The sequence below is a fragment of the Dromaius novaehollandiae genome, chromosome 5 (assembly GCF_036370855.1).
Source record: "Dromaius novaehollandiae isolate bDroNov1 chromosome 5, bDroNov1.hap1, whole genome shotgun sequence".
Taxonomy (NCBI): domain Eukaryota; kingdom Metazoa; phylum Chordata; class Aves; order Casuariiformes; family Dromaiidae; genus Dromaius; species Dromaius novaehollandiae.
This window is the reverse complement of record NC_088102.1, coordinates 57,172,462-57,187,673: the sequence shown is the minus strand read 5'-3', so window position 1 is coordinate 57,187,673 and position 15,212 is coordinate 57,172,462. Positions and strand designations below refer to the sequence as shown.

The window sequence follows — 15,212 nt, the reverse complement described above, 5'->3', positions numbered from 1 at the left end:
TTCTCCTTTCTTTCCCTCCATCTTTTGAGTTATGTCTTTCTACGCTTCTCTGCACCTGGGTAGAAAATTGTTTTGGTTGTAATATAGGAAATAGGTACTTTTCAATGCCTCTTAGTGTAACACCTACTGTGAGATTTAACGGAACTTTTAACAGGTTACTTGGTGGTGATGGAAGGATCTAATGTGTGCTGTGTGTGTCGTCCAGTAGTATCACCCAGTTGCCTGGTTTAGCAGGTGGCATGCACATCCTGCCGTTCTTTAGAGATGCTATGTCCTACTGCACCAGAGCATTTCAAGGCATAATAGTAACAATTGAGAGCAATACCAATATAGCCCATCCTTCAACTTCAAAACAGCCAATGATCATGGACTTAGTTCTTCAGAAACGAAAATTTCTTTGAAAGTGTGTGGCATTAATTTTTTTTAAATGTCATCTTTGTGATTACTTTCATCATTAATTGCACTGTTTTACTTTTTATTTATTTTCGCATCTGTTATTCTATTTATCCTCTTGTAGGAGACTGTAACAATGCGTCCTCTTTATTACTCAGAAAGAATAAAGAATGAAAAAGATGTTCCAGTTAACATTCAGCCTATCAGGTCATTGATTTTTTTTTTTTCTTCTTCAGCAATAGGTCATAAAGTACAAATTGTTCCTTCCTTTGTTACTAATGGTTTCCTGTGATCCAAGCCTATTATTCGTATTTTTATTATCCTTTACTCCTGTAAGGGTTAAAGGACTGGATTGAAGGGATATTGTTTTTCTGCTGTGGCAGGCATCAAGAATTTTGTCCTCATTACTTAGGTGTTTTGAAGAGACATTTTCCTTAAGTTCTCTCCAAACTCTGTTCTTACCAAGCATGTTGTGGTGCTGACCACCCGCTACTTTCCAACCCACTCCATCCACAGGTTGTAAAGGAAAGGGTGAAAGACCCTTTCTCTCCAAACCAGATTAGATATGTGGGGAAAATTTCATTCCCAGCCTCAGAAGAAAGGATGGTTCTTATTTTTTTTCTTCTTAGGAGGCATCAGGGTCAGATGGTTTCCTAGGAAGTATCTTCTCTCCAGTGAGATTTCCTTAGCTCATCTTTTCTCAGCTACAGAAGTTCCTGGATAGGGATAGGCTTAAGGGTGAACACCCTTGTTTTTCAACTAGAAGGCTTTCAAGCTTTTTTAATGAAGCAAGGAGGAGAAGAGAAGGAGCATTGCAGTTATGAAAGTCCTCCAGTCCCATATGCACAGGAAATCAACATGAAATAAACAGCAGAATCAACTTTTTTTTTTACCTGTTGAGATTCTTGTATTCTTTTCTTCCTTTCATATGCAGTCCTAAACCAGCCTCTATAAATGGAATTTAGAGACATTTGTTGAAACACAAATATACCACACCAAATAACTCTTAATCCTTTGGATTAACTCTGTCAACAGACTAATGCATATGTTATATATCACAGTAAAATTCTTCCTCTTTTTTTTTTTTTCCTTGCCTCTGAGCATATTGGAGGTAAAAATTGAATGGTATAATGGTATAAAAGGCGCAAAGAAGAGTCTTTACAAACTCACTTGGCTTCTTTCTTCTTTTGCAGATCTCCAGAGTGAGTAGTAACGTTGCATTCCACTCAAGTGGATCAATCCATTAAGAATTGTCTACCTTTCTTTCGAGCATAAAATAGTGACACCTTTCAGTGACAGCTGTGCCATCCACTCTGTGCTGTAAAGCTATATTATATACTTGCTGTTACTTTGAACAGTGAAACAAACTAAAACGAAACAGTTGTTTGCAAATGACTTGCCTATTTAAGATAGATGAGGCCTAAACTACTATAACTACCATTTAAAAATACGGGAAAATAGTAGTAGAGAACAGAATTTCTTATTGGTACTTAAAAGAGCTGTCTGTATTTAATAAATGATTTTTCAGTACTACCAGAGTCCACTTGGAGTAGGTCTCACAGGAGATCCCTTTACTGTAGGACAAATTAAGATACTGAAGGTGTCAGCATTTATATGCTGATGTGTGAAGGTCATGTAGAGAAAGTTCTGAATGGGCCTTGCATTGCTTCAGTTGTTAGCTGGCAACACCATGATAAAAATTTTTTTCATATGAAAGAAAAATAGCATAAAAAGTACCTCAACTGTGAAATACAGAAGTTAAAATTTGCAGAATATATGTTTGATTTAGTGTTAGGCTTTAAGTCACTGAAATACTTGAGAAAAATTTTGTTCAGGACTATGGATAATGATAGACTATGTCTGGTTTATAACAGGAAGCCCCTTTATAGTAGGTGTTTTATTCATATATTAGTACAGTAATCTGGAAGGTGAACTAAATTTTCAGAAGACTTTAATGCTACCATTTGCATTATATACTGATAGCTGTTGAGTTGTCACATCCCTCCTTGTTTTAATTTAAGGCAAAGCGCATCAGAGGAATGTTGAGTTTAGAACAGAGTGGCTCTGTCTGCCCTAGCTAGTACTGTGACACAGAGGATATGTACAGCAAAACAGTAAATGCTGATGCCCTGCATCTGCACTAGGTGCATTCAGAGCTTAAAGCAAAGTCTGGTCTGTGCATTGAATGCCCATTTGACTGGAGCACATTAGCCGTGTTCCTGGAATGCAACTTTCTGTTTAGCTTCATATCAAAAGAATCCAGTTCATGCATTCCAAGCCTGAGTCATGTGAAATAAAGTGCACAAAGTGGGAGTGACAGGGAGATTGGCTTCAAAGGTATTTCTCCAGATCTGAATTAAAATTCAAAGATAGATGCACCTAAATAGTGCTTTAGACTCGATTGTTGTTTTATTTCACATGTTTAACTTCAGTATATGTGTTTTTTTAGGTATATGAAAATGGCAAAGACACAGAGGAAGTACTTCTTTATATTAATAAAAATTAACTCGAAGATAATTCTGAGAATCAGCCCAGAGCTAGGACAGAAAGAGTAAGTAAATGGCCACTTTAATTCAAGTATTAGATTGTTCAGAATTAAATGATTTTTGGTCTTCACTCAGGAACGTTTGGCTTTTAAGGTTTTGTTTGCTGACCACTGACATTGCCACAGAGGCATGTAGCATAGGGTCTTTCCTCCATTTGGGTCTTAATAATATCCTTTGTGCAGTTGGACACTTCCCAAGTGAAAATACATAACTAACTGCACACAGAATTTTGAGATGCAGTCATGAGACTGATGAACACAAGTGACAGTAGTGTTCAAGCCCTGCTACAAGCTTGCACTGGCATTTCTAGTTAGTAGGTAGTTAAGGAATGTAATGGGCTTACCTTCTATAAATGTGACTTGGACTGAGAAAGCAGTTGATTTATCTCCTGCCATGTTATCTTAGCTCATTCCTTACATAGCCAACATATTTTTGGCAGGAATAACATGTACAGAATCTTTTTATTTTATTCTTTGTCTAACAAAATTGTCATATAACATTTTGTTAATTAATTTGAATTTTATGTCTGAATGAGCACATCTAGTTTTGAAAACTTACTGGATTTTGTTTTTTCTTCCTACTAGCAACTGCTTTTACAAAGATGACAAGTGCTTTATGCTTGCATGATTACTTTAATATTTTCCTCTAAAGTAATGGGAAAATTAACTTACAGGGTGGTTCTGATAGTACTTGCTATTCCATGGCCCAACTCTCCTCATGCCAAGAGGTCTCTGTGCAATCTTTGAAACTTCCACTTTGATCAAAACTACAGATTCATTGCCAATAAAGTCTCAGAGCTGGCCAGACTTCATTTTCTGTGTAAATCTCCAGTATATGGCATAAGCAGGTATCTATTTTTAATCCAGAGTTCATTGTTTTATCTGTAAAATACTGACTCCCGAGAAGCTTGAACAAAATCTGACTGCCAGTTTGATCTGTGCTCAAGTATGGCTTTTAAAATAAACAAACAAACGAACAAAACTAGTTTAATAGATCCATCAGAGAATTGAACTTTCAGTCCAATTACTCTGGAGTCACTGAAACACCATCATCCATAAAGGCTAGTCTAGTGATCATTCTGGTGATACGATGAAAGTTCATCCCCTTTGAAAACAGCTGGTTGAAGCTTGGCCTGTTCCTGAAACTCCGTATTGAACATCTTCTTGAGTTAATGACTAACTTATCTTTTCTTTCTGAGAGATTTTTTCAGTGGCAGTCATTTCTGGAAATCACAAAATAATTGTTTAAAGCTACTTTTTAAATTGCATTCAGGATTATCTCCAAGTTTCTGGATAAACTGGTTCTGAATGCCGTTTTAGTCAGTCATTCTGTTTCACTCAAAGTTCCTCTTCTTCAGCATCGGGTATTTCTGGGTGTCTGTAAGGCAGAGCAAAATACTTACTTGTTTCTTCAAAAAGCCCAAATAACCTGAAAATTAAATTAAATGTAAAGACTTTCTACTTGAAATATTGTGGACAAAGTACGCTCAACAAGATCTGCCTGCATCTGTTTGGAGGGGAAAAACTAACAAATACACACTCTAGGATATTTCAAGCCTCCCAGTGAACTCAACAAACATTCAGTAACACCTGAAAGAACATGTATCTGCTACTTCTTAAAATACTCCATTTGTTCACCATGTGTTGTACGCTATAATCCTTCCCTAATAGGGCATTTAGGTTCATTCTACCCCTCCTTTCATTTTTGTTTACAGGAGCATGCTGCTTCTTCCTAGTGGATATCCAGGCACAGATCCATGCAGTGTCTTTGTAGGAGAATAATCAATTGATAATTTCCATAAATGTCTCATAATAGAAGAATCTTGTTTTAATGTGCCTGACTTCTGTAGTTTAATTTTATTTCCCCCAATAAATTGAAAGCTTCTCAACTGGTGCTATCATTTACATCCAAAGTTTATATGAGAACCACCCATGTAAGGTGAAACGATTCCATCCACAAGTAATGCCTTTATATAAATGAGTAGGCTAATCCAGTGATTGCTTCAGAGGAAATACGTATCTGTGATAAAATTCAAGTTGTCTAATCCAAAGTTGGTTTTTTGTCAGTGTTTCACTGTTGTTCAGTTCCTGTTCTTCAGTTCTCTTTTGCAGCGTATTTTCTCCTAGGATATCTTAAGACTTTCACTAAAGAAATTCTTTAAAACTTTCCCACTGTTATTTGTATCAGTTCTGCCCTATCAATACTGAAAACAATGGAAGTCTATTCTTGCAAGTTATTACTGTCAGGCTTCCTTTAAGTAGGTCTGCTCAAAGTCATGTTGCATGACACAAAATACTACATGGTAGATTGTTGCCGCTATTGACTGCCAACAGCAGCTGCGTTCACTAGGGCTAAGGATGACATTGCTAAGGTCTGCTCATTTAGGCAAACCTGTTTCACATTGAAGAGAAACACCCAACGACCTCTAAAACAACTATCATTTCTCAGTTGAAGGGCAGTGACAAATAGCTTAGACTATTTAAATCTTAAATTGCTCTATCTCTTTGGATAGGGTATGTAAGTACCTCCTTACAGTGTGTCCATGATGTGAAACTGTTACAGTATGTTTGTGAACAGAGACACCTTTCACATGAACACTTTGGGATGCTTTTTAAGATACAGTTCTTCATTGTCAGATGCTCATTTCACAGACTGGAAAAGCAAGAAAGATGCTTAGAATTTAACCAGTAATTCCTGTATAATTTTTAATGTCTGCTTGAAGTACAGTCTTTTTCTTAGAAAGACACCAGTCACTTTATAGTTGCATATTGAAGAATCCAGCATTTTACTGGGTAGTTGTTCAAAATAAATAAATATATGCTGCTTTGTTTTTCAAATTATGCCTGATTTGTTCTGCTTTTGTCTGCTAGATTAAACATTCCTTTATATAGGGAGTCAATGCACTACTCAATGTCAATGAAACCCACATTATCTGTAGATGAGTGAACCTGCATTTTTACTGTAGGGGTCTTAGGATGAAACCTTTGTTTCTGTTGTTGAAACAACAGGGATTGCTACCTATAAGCCCTTTTGTTCCTGGAATCTGAGAGCTGATTAAAGTTCAAACAAAAGATTATTTATTTATTTCCTCCACACATAAAAGGCACATAAAACAAGTTGTAAAAATAAGAAAAGACCCCTATGATCTTACTTACACTTTGATCTTTTCTTGATGATTTCTTGAAGTTCATGTCAGCTTCTTTACTATTCTGTATGTAACATGCTCTATCTTTCCCTGTAAATTTCCTTGCCAGTATGTTTGCTTTTATTGACATACCCATGATTTTCTCTCACTGTTTGTTCAAATCCTCTTTCCTTTTTTTAACATTTTAATGCTTAGGACTATCTTCAATTCTAGTTTTAGGGTGGAAAAAAGTAAGCTTTGTTGAGCAGGGGAACAAGGAGTATTTGGCAATCCCATACCTCCTCCCATTGGGGAATTATGTATTTCTCCTCCCATATATATCATTGGGGAATCTGCTATTTCTCATTCCTATTTGTTGCCTCTTTTCAATCATCTTACTGAGAAATACAATAATGATTTGGCTGTACCTTTAGAGGTTTAAATGACCTGCCTGGCATTCTAGTCTTCTTCCTCTCGGGTATCATTGCCAATCTTGCTAAGATACCTGCTAGATTTGAGAAAATACGATTTCATTCCCAGCTCAGTCAAGGTATACCAGCTTGCTAATCCCTGCCCCTTCCTATTGACTAGTAAGGCTTCAGTGTTTTCATACTCACTGGTTCTAAAATTCCAAAGAGTTTGGTTAAGCAACCGCTTCTCCATCACTGCTTAAATGTTCAAAGATTTTCCTGGTCCTAATCTTCAGACGCATGGCCAATACTGGTGACATGCTTCTGGTTTCAAATGTTAGTGAAAATGTTTGTAATTGACTAATGTTGACTAAGAGGGTGGAAGGTCTTATGGCAGATCTTCCTTGCACAGTGTGTTTTTATTTTTGGGGTTGTTTGTTTGTTTGCTGTAAAGCATAGGGTATTACTACAGATTAATTTCAAAGTACTCTCCTACTTGGTTCCTGATTTCAGCTTAACCCAAAAAGCCTACCTGTTCTTTTTTCCCCTTTAGCCATGTATCTCTAGGAAATAATACTTCGAAATATTGACATAAGAAAGGGTATTTCTATCTGTCTTCCCTGTAGTCTCCTAAATTATTCATGTTTGTTTTGGGACATCTGCAGTCATGGCCATTTCCACGTAGAGCCTGTCAAAACAGATTACAGAATGCATTACGGCCTGTCATGTGATCCCTAAAAGCTGGGAGGAGCGGGGAACTTGAATGGTGCCAGGTAAGCCTCCACTGGTGGAACAAAGACGAGGAGTAGTTAGTCAAGGATAGGGCTTACATGGATACATCAAAGCCAAAAGCTCTTCTTTGTCAAATAACCAGATGTATTGGCGACTGATTGTGGTCTGTGCACTTAATGTATGTGGCATATATATTTTATTATTTCAGTGCTTCCATTCTAAGCAAAATAGTCTAATACCTTTGTGCAAAAATATATTTTTCATGCATTTTCATGAAATTCATGCAGCCCTCCTTACTTGAGAGACTGTGAAGGTTGGAGTTTATCTTTGGTCATCACAACTAAGTATCTAATATGAGCTAGTTCTCTAAGCTGTTTGTGTTGTCAAGGAGAGAGATAGGTAATTATGAGAAGGGATTTGTTCCATCCTAAAAACCAGTTGTCCTTGGTAGGTTCCTATCTCATTCTGTAGATTATAGAGGAATTGTAAAGAACTAGAATATAGTGGATAACTTAACTCATCATTTCTTCTAAATACAGCAGCAACTTACCTTAAAAGGGTGGCTGGAATAATTTAAATTTGACTAACCACTAAACCTGTCATGCCTATATTTCTTCCAGTTCTGAACAGGAGAAAATGTGCTATCCATAGTCGTTTTATCTCTTCCTAGAGATAGACGACATGTAAATTAATGATTCAGCTAAATTCAGAAATGTGCTTATGGAAGGAATTCAGTTTTCAGATGTTACTAGAATGCATTTTTTCCATATGGTAATAGATTCTTGAACAAGCATGTAAGATGAAGTGAACAATAAACATAATTTCAACCATCGGAGTATTATATTTTCATGAATAATTGTTATACTTCTATCCAAAGATTGATTTGAAGTGATTAATGTTCATTAATTCACAGGTACACTGAGGTAATTGATGTAACAGTCTGTAAAACATGATTTGATGTCTAGGGTTCACTTTCAGGATTTGCTTTTGCTCGTATTAACCACAGCCAACATGTAGTTGGATTATTTAAAAATATGGAAGCATATATGTAAAGGAGAAAATACTTAGACTCAAATGAGAGGTCTAGTATCAAAAAGCCCTTTTATCTATCAGTCTGCCTAACCGTCCTTCCCTTCCCAAATGTATGTTTCAATGTGCCTCCAGTAGGTGTGACAGAAGGCAACTTAAAAAAGTGCTCATCTGCAGTATGTAACAAGGTGGAGTGTGGACAGGTAAGATGAGCATGATTACATACACATTTCTTTTGGTGTCAAATCTGCTTAAGCAGTCCTAGTCCTCGGCATTTCATCCACTCTTTCCTGCCCCATCGTATTAGTTGCGCCAATAAAGCTACTTGTGGGACCATTCAGTTAAAAACAACAAACAACCCCCCCCACCCCCGCTATTTCTAATTTGGATCAGTTTTCCAGCTTGGTTCATCACACAGTTGCCCAAACAGTGATATCATCACAACTGAAAGTGTGAAGATTTTGGGAACAAATCTGGGAGCGTATACAGAGCAGAAGAAAGAGGTGAGATGTTACACCAGAACTGTGTACAGCAGAAGAAAGACAGATGAGAAGTTAAAACAGAACTGAACCCCCCCCCCCCGAAGTATATGCAACCATGCTTTGTGAATTAGTTGTATTTGCAGAGAAAGTGGTTTTTAGTCAGAATAGAGTGGCAAAAGGAAGAGGAGTTAACTTTCAGAATAATCTTTACTGTGTGCTGAAATGGCAAATTGCAGATCAGTACTACATACTGCACAACTAGATACCATATATTTCTAAAGATTTTCTGACAATAGGTTAAAATCCTGCAAATAAAAAACTTTGCAGTGATGTTATGAATCAGCTTCTGAAAAAGAAACAATACAATACACAAATGCCTCATGTTCACAGGCACTGCAATAAAGGCTACTCTGATTAGGGCAAGTTAAGAGACACCATTAGAAATTGTTAAATGAGGCTTGCAATATTATTGTTCAGCTATTGATCACTTACAGCTTGGCAGGATGGAGAGGAGTTGTCCTGGTAGAAGTTGAACAAGCTCAGTAAAAACACTAGCAAAATACAGTTTCCAGCGTGGACACGAAAAATATAACCTTTATAAACACAACTGTTACAGTATGTAGAAGCTAAATGCTTATTCTGTACAACTGTCACATCTGCTTTCAGTCTCTGTGCCAAAGGGTCAGAGCTCAATCATAATCCTGTTGCACCCCCTGCTGGTTAAAAGCCTGTGCTCTTTTTGTTACTTTACACTGAGATAAACATTGCAGTCATTTCACACTTCTTTTAACATTCGATATGAATTTAATTATTATTTGTTTGGACTTCATTTGTTATGAAGTAAAAACAGTTTATTACAGATGTTCACATTGTTAGTTTATTCTTTCTTCATTTTCAGTTATTGCACATGATTAAACCAAGATTTCAATATTCGACATACTTCAAACCATGAGGCCTCAGTCTCCCTACATGGTTTTTTGATAAAAAGACAAGAAATTAAAAACCCACTGCTACTGAATAAGTGAAAAACTTGAGTTTCTTATGGTAGAGATTACAGGTAGAAGCTAAGTGTTTGTGACTATGACTGTCAGCAATCTCTTCCTTGTCAAATTAACATGAGAGGAAGTTTGATAACCTCCAGGTAAAAGCCCTTTGATTTTTTATTTTAAATTCCAATAAAATTTCAGAGGTCTTGTTTGAGGCAGTATTGTTTGTGGAATATGACATCTCTGTCTCTACTTTCTGTCTTAATGCCTTGTCATAGTTCTTGATGTCTGCCTGTCAGCACAGCAAGAGGGATTTTTTCATGTCTGAATAGTCACCTTAATGATAGCAGATGGAAACACCACAGGGGGTCCAAGCCCATCACACTGTCATTGTCGCAGACTGCCCTGACCTGTTTCCACTCCTCTATTTTTTTGTCCCTTTTTAAAGGAGAAATGGATGGTAATTGAAAAGGATCTTAAGGAAGACTTATGAAGCTGCAGACATCATGAGTCCGTGCTATCTCTCTGTGTTTTCACAAATAAAGTCTTAACCTCTTAAGCACCAGTGACAGTAAAAAGAAAGCTAAATTGGTAAAGCTTTATAATTTATGTTGGCCTACCAAAGGTTTTTCGTTATTCCCCCTCAAGATGCATCCAAGCTGTTACATCCTCCTCATGGGTGGAGGTTGCTTAATTTTTTAGACATCCTTTCCTGCATGGAATTGCTTTCCTGACGAAAAGCTTGGGTGTACTGCCTATTCACCGTGGTGCTATCTGTTGAAACATCATGAAGTTGTGTATATTGACAGGAAACTCCTAGAATCCTGTCTAAAGCTAGTTCTGCAAAGTGTTAAATTCATTATTTGTAGTAGCATTTTAGCATTTTTTCATTAAGATACTATAATCTGTTTTATAAAAACTGGGAAACTATAATCAAGTAGAATTGAAAATTTTGTTTTATAATATTTTTTATTAAACCCCAATCATTATAATTGTAAAATTAGAAAGTGATAATGCGATGGAATAGTGAAAGAGTATTTTAGCTGTATGTAAACTTTTTGCTTACTACGATATAATATTTTAAATAGTTCTTATTACCCTAGAAGAAAAATCAAAAGTTAGCAACGTAACTGGCTTATAACTAACTTCAGAAAGTTTGAAGACTGTGATGCGTAACAGTGAAATAATGACTTGCAAAGGCTTAAGAAAGCTTTGTATGATGATTTGAATGTCCTTTCTGCCATGTAGAATAGTCTAAATAGACTAAGTGACTAGGCACTTCTGAGAATGCTACTGGGCACCTGTCTGAATCTTTAGGTATTGAGTTACATTTAAAAATCTGGCTGTGATTGGACTGTTTGATCATGCTGGTGATCAAAGTAATTGATTTTGAAGATGCCTATGCTAAATCTATATTCTGTAATATTCTGGACAAATTTGGAATCCATTAAAGTAGGAAAATAAGCTGAAAACACTCTGTGGCAAATCTTGCAGTCTTTGGTCAGAAAAGATTCTGGCTGAAACACGTATTATTCCATTTATTTTACTCACATCTTTACTACTTTATCTGTGCTGAATGTGACTGTATGTAATGTATTAGAAGATTACAGCTTTGATTAGTCTTATGTTCAAATAACCAGCTTTAAGCCAATAAAACATACTATTTTATAATTTAATTTAAAAAGGAACATGATCTATTACTGATTATTAATAATGAATATTTATGGTAGTCTGATTTCAAAAGCAATTTTACTCTTTGTCAATCTTCTGATTTCCTTAGCAGGACAGTAAGCAGTTGTGCAAATAACATGTTTTCTTCTGTACACTTGGGTTGGTGTGTGTTTTTTACTGTGTTACGAAGGTTTATTTCAGTCTATTAGAAAATTTGTAGTATAAAATGGAACTGACAACTTATAATGGCTAATTTCACCAGAGTTAATTAAAAATGTTTTATTGAAGTTGATCTGCCTGCTCAATACCCCTACAGTAAAAAACAAACAAACCAAGCAAACCCAGGGAGAAAAAAATAGGATTAAGAAAAAATCTAAGAAGCCCCTAAACCCTTAACCTTGTTTTCTGATTATCTGCTTGAAAGGCCTAAACTGACAATGGGAAAACAAATGTCTGTGCAGTGGAAATCAGTTATGTACAAAATACTGTAAAACGTGCACAGTCAAAAAGTTGAAGGAAAAAGACATACACAAAATTACATTTTCTATTAACTTATTTGAGTAATAATTATGCTAGGTGTGATTTGTATCTGAAAATAATCATGTGTTCTTTAAGATGTCTCTTAGAATATTCCTTTTGAATAAGAGAATATTTTGTTCATATTTTTATGATTTTCTAATAGATTAAATGCTTTTAGATATATAATAAGTGTATAATACATGTTCTACCAGTAACAGTTTTCAGTGGATATCTCAGCATTGTAGTTCAGTCAAATAATATCAAAATGTGCTGACAGAAATGCATGATTTGTTAACACTTTATCTGAAGATACCTATAATGGTTAGTTTACAGTTCAAAAACAGTAACCTACCATTGCTTTTCTTTTCTGTGTCATGACGATTATATAGTTCTGTTATCTTTCTCTCCAGGTAGTTCTTATTTGTGCCAATAGAAAAGTTAGCACTAAAGGAATAATTCATCCTGGCTGGTATCTATAACCTATAGGTTAATAAAGATGAAAAGCTGGCTGCCGAGAGAATTAGTATCTGAGGTCGAAGTACCAGACCTAATACCAGTGATTGGCTGTTAGATTGCTAATTTGCTTTCCAACATACAAAAATGCAATATAGCTGTTAGTATTTCCTCTCTTAATTCATTCTGCAGAACTTGGACTGTTATGTTTACTGCCTGTGTGTATATATTGGTTTTGCAGCTGTTTGATTTTACTCAAGAAAGATCAACTTTGATGTTATTTCCATTTTCAGGTCTTCCTTAAATTGTGTTCTGGATTTGACCTTTGACTGAGTGACTGCAGCTGAAAAGGTGGTATCACAGTTATTTATAAAACTTTTCTATATCCTAATGTTTATCTGCAGATTGGATGTGACAAGTATATTAACTCCTGCTTTGTCTAAGTTCTCTGGAATAATACAATCTGGCTAACAGAAAAAGAGGGGATGGGAGAATTTAAAAAAAATGCTGAAAATCTAGTTATGCAAATCTCCCTAGATCTATAACAGTTGCAGTTCACAATATGGCACATTATTACTTTATAATCAGTTCTTCATAAGGTTTCAGTAAGTTTAAAAATTAATTAATATGGCTAAATCGCATCCTTGTATAACAGAATGTGTCCTAAAATAAATAGGAGCACTGTCTCCTTTCCTGTCTGCAAAAGTTCAATAGATAATTTCAATTCAGTGCTTATGGGAAGCTAAAATAAAAATGAAGTACCTCTGTTGTGACACTTGTTAAAATATCTCTTAATGCATACTTCTGTTAAAATTACCAACATACTAAAACAGAAGCTGTTTATGTTTCTTAAGGCTTTATGTACACTCTGTCCTTATATAATCTTGATTCTGCAAGAGTTTGCATATCCAGGTTCCAAGTAGTCAACATTAAGTATATGAGTAGCTTCATTTAATTTAAGGAGATTGCGTATGTGTCCCGTCCATGGAGTCGTAAGTTGTATGTGTTTGCAGAATTAGGATCTGTATTTCCACTATTACATAGGCATAATAATTTTAAAATACTAGTGAAGAAAGTCACTAATCCACAACAATAGTGGCCTTTTTAATTGATTTCTCTTTCATTGCTATTGCTCACTGGCTTATGTTTTGAAGGATAGTTGAGGTTTGACCAATCAAGTTCTGTACAGCAGCTGTTAAACAAGTTTTTAATATAATGTTGTACATACCTATAACCAGAAATCACAAATTCCACCTAACTGTAGCCTATTTTTTTTTTCCTTATAATTCCATGCCCAGTTTTGGTGAGATAAGAAAGGAGGTTTGTAGCACTACACTGTGAATGCACAGCTTTTCCTGTGGAATGGCTCGCCTAGGAATACAGAATACGAAATGATTCCATAATGATGAAAACTTCAGGAATGTATCTATCAGGGCAGATTTAATTTATGATTTTATACTGGTGTGGGATAACATTCATTTTTCACATGGAAAAAGTAAATTAAAAAATGAAAGATACACCATTTGATGTGTATTAAAAAATACTGGGGGAATCCTGCCCTCATTGAAGTTCATGGCAAAATTCCAAGCTTCAAAGGAAGCCTTCTAGTTCCCTGGAGACATAGTGTTAGAAAACTGGTTCACCATCATTCTTTCTTCCTCCCTAGACCTTGTAATTTAGGGGTCATGCTGGAATTGTGGCTGAGAGAGAAAACATGTCTGGAACATTGCTATACTCCTATAATCCCTGGAGTCATTATCTCTGTGATTATTTGGAACAGTTGGGGGACTGTTTTATGCTACACTTGTGGTTGCGGCAAAAATGGAATTAGATAATCTTTTCTTTCATTCCAGTTTAACTGGAATAAAGGCATGGAATACAGGTGTCCAGTTTTTGTGGTTTGAGTTAAATTTGGCTTTATGCTGATTATCCATGACGATACTTTATAAAACACTTCTCAGTTTCATGTTGCAAGTATATATTTATTCTGTTTCTAAATAGTAATAAGATGCCAAAATGAAATTACTGTATGAGAAAATATTTGTTTAAAATTTATCCTTGCCAAAGTTTTAAAAGTTAATCTCTTGATGTCTTTGTTTACTCTTAGTTGGGAAGCTAGTACAAGACTCCCAGAAAATTTCTAGTGTACAAACTAACATATACTTCAGAGCTTGACCAGCACTGACATGAGTAGCCATTTTATAAATACAAGGTCAGTCTATTCATTTTTGTTGCAGCATAGTGAAACTGCAGTGTTACATAAAAATTATTTTATTACGTATCTGATTCTCACTTCCTATTTTTGCAAGTTAAGATCTTGAATGTTTCTTCTATGGTTTTATGAACCAGCATCATGCTGTCCCATGTTCTGTTGATTTTTACAAGTGTGCTGTAAATTCATATCCTCCAAGGATTAAACACTTTCAGCATTTCCGTTCACAAAAGATTTGGAAATGAAAGAAAATCAAAGATATTTATAGAAAAGAGTACCTGGAGCATATATTTGTATTGCATTTATATAAAATGTGAATTTAGAATATTATTCTGATACCATAATTTTCTACATAAAGTGCCTTCATGTACAATCAATTAAGTTATAAAATCAAGTGCATTAATAACTGGGTATTTAGGTACAGTTCTGAACTTTCTTACTAATGTAAAGTAAATAGGCATTTTATTCCAAAGAGTGAAGTCCTGAATTAGGATTGTTAACACATACAGCATGAAATAGATACCTACATCTGAACTAGTTGTCTAGACTACCCTTATAGTTAACTGAGGGTAATACACTTTTGTAAAGAACTATTCATTTCATCCTTAAGTAAATTTCTACATAGATTTGCTGAATCGCTCTCCATTGGTGCTTA

General features: G+C 35.4%; 1 long non-coding RNA gene across 1 annotated transcript; it reads left to right on the top strand.

The window, feature by feature from the left end:
- The first annotated feature begins 2,693 nt into the window (after positions 1-2,693).
- Positions 2,694-14,557, top strand: LOC112996661 (uncharacterized). Its single transcript, XR_003262517.2, has 3 exons — positions 2,694-2,944; positions 12,639-12,696; positions 14,453-14,557. It is a non-coding gene; the product is annotated as an uncharacterized LOC112996661 (long non-coding RNA).
- Positions 14,558-15,212: the final 655 nt, after the last annotated feature.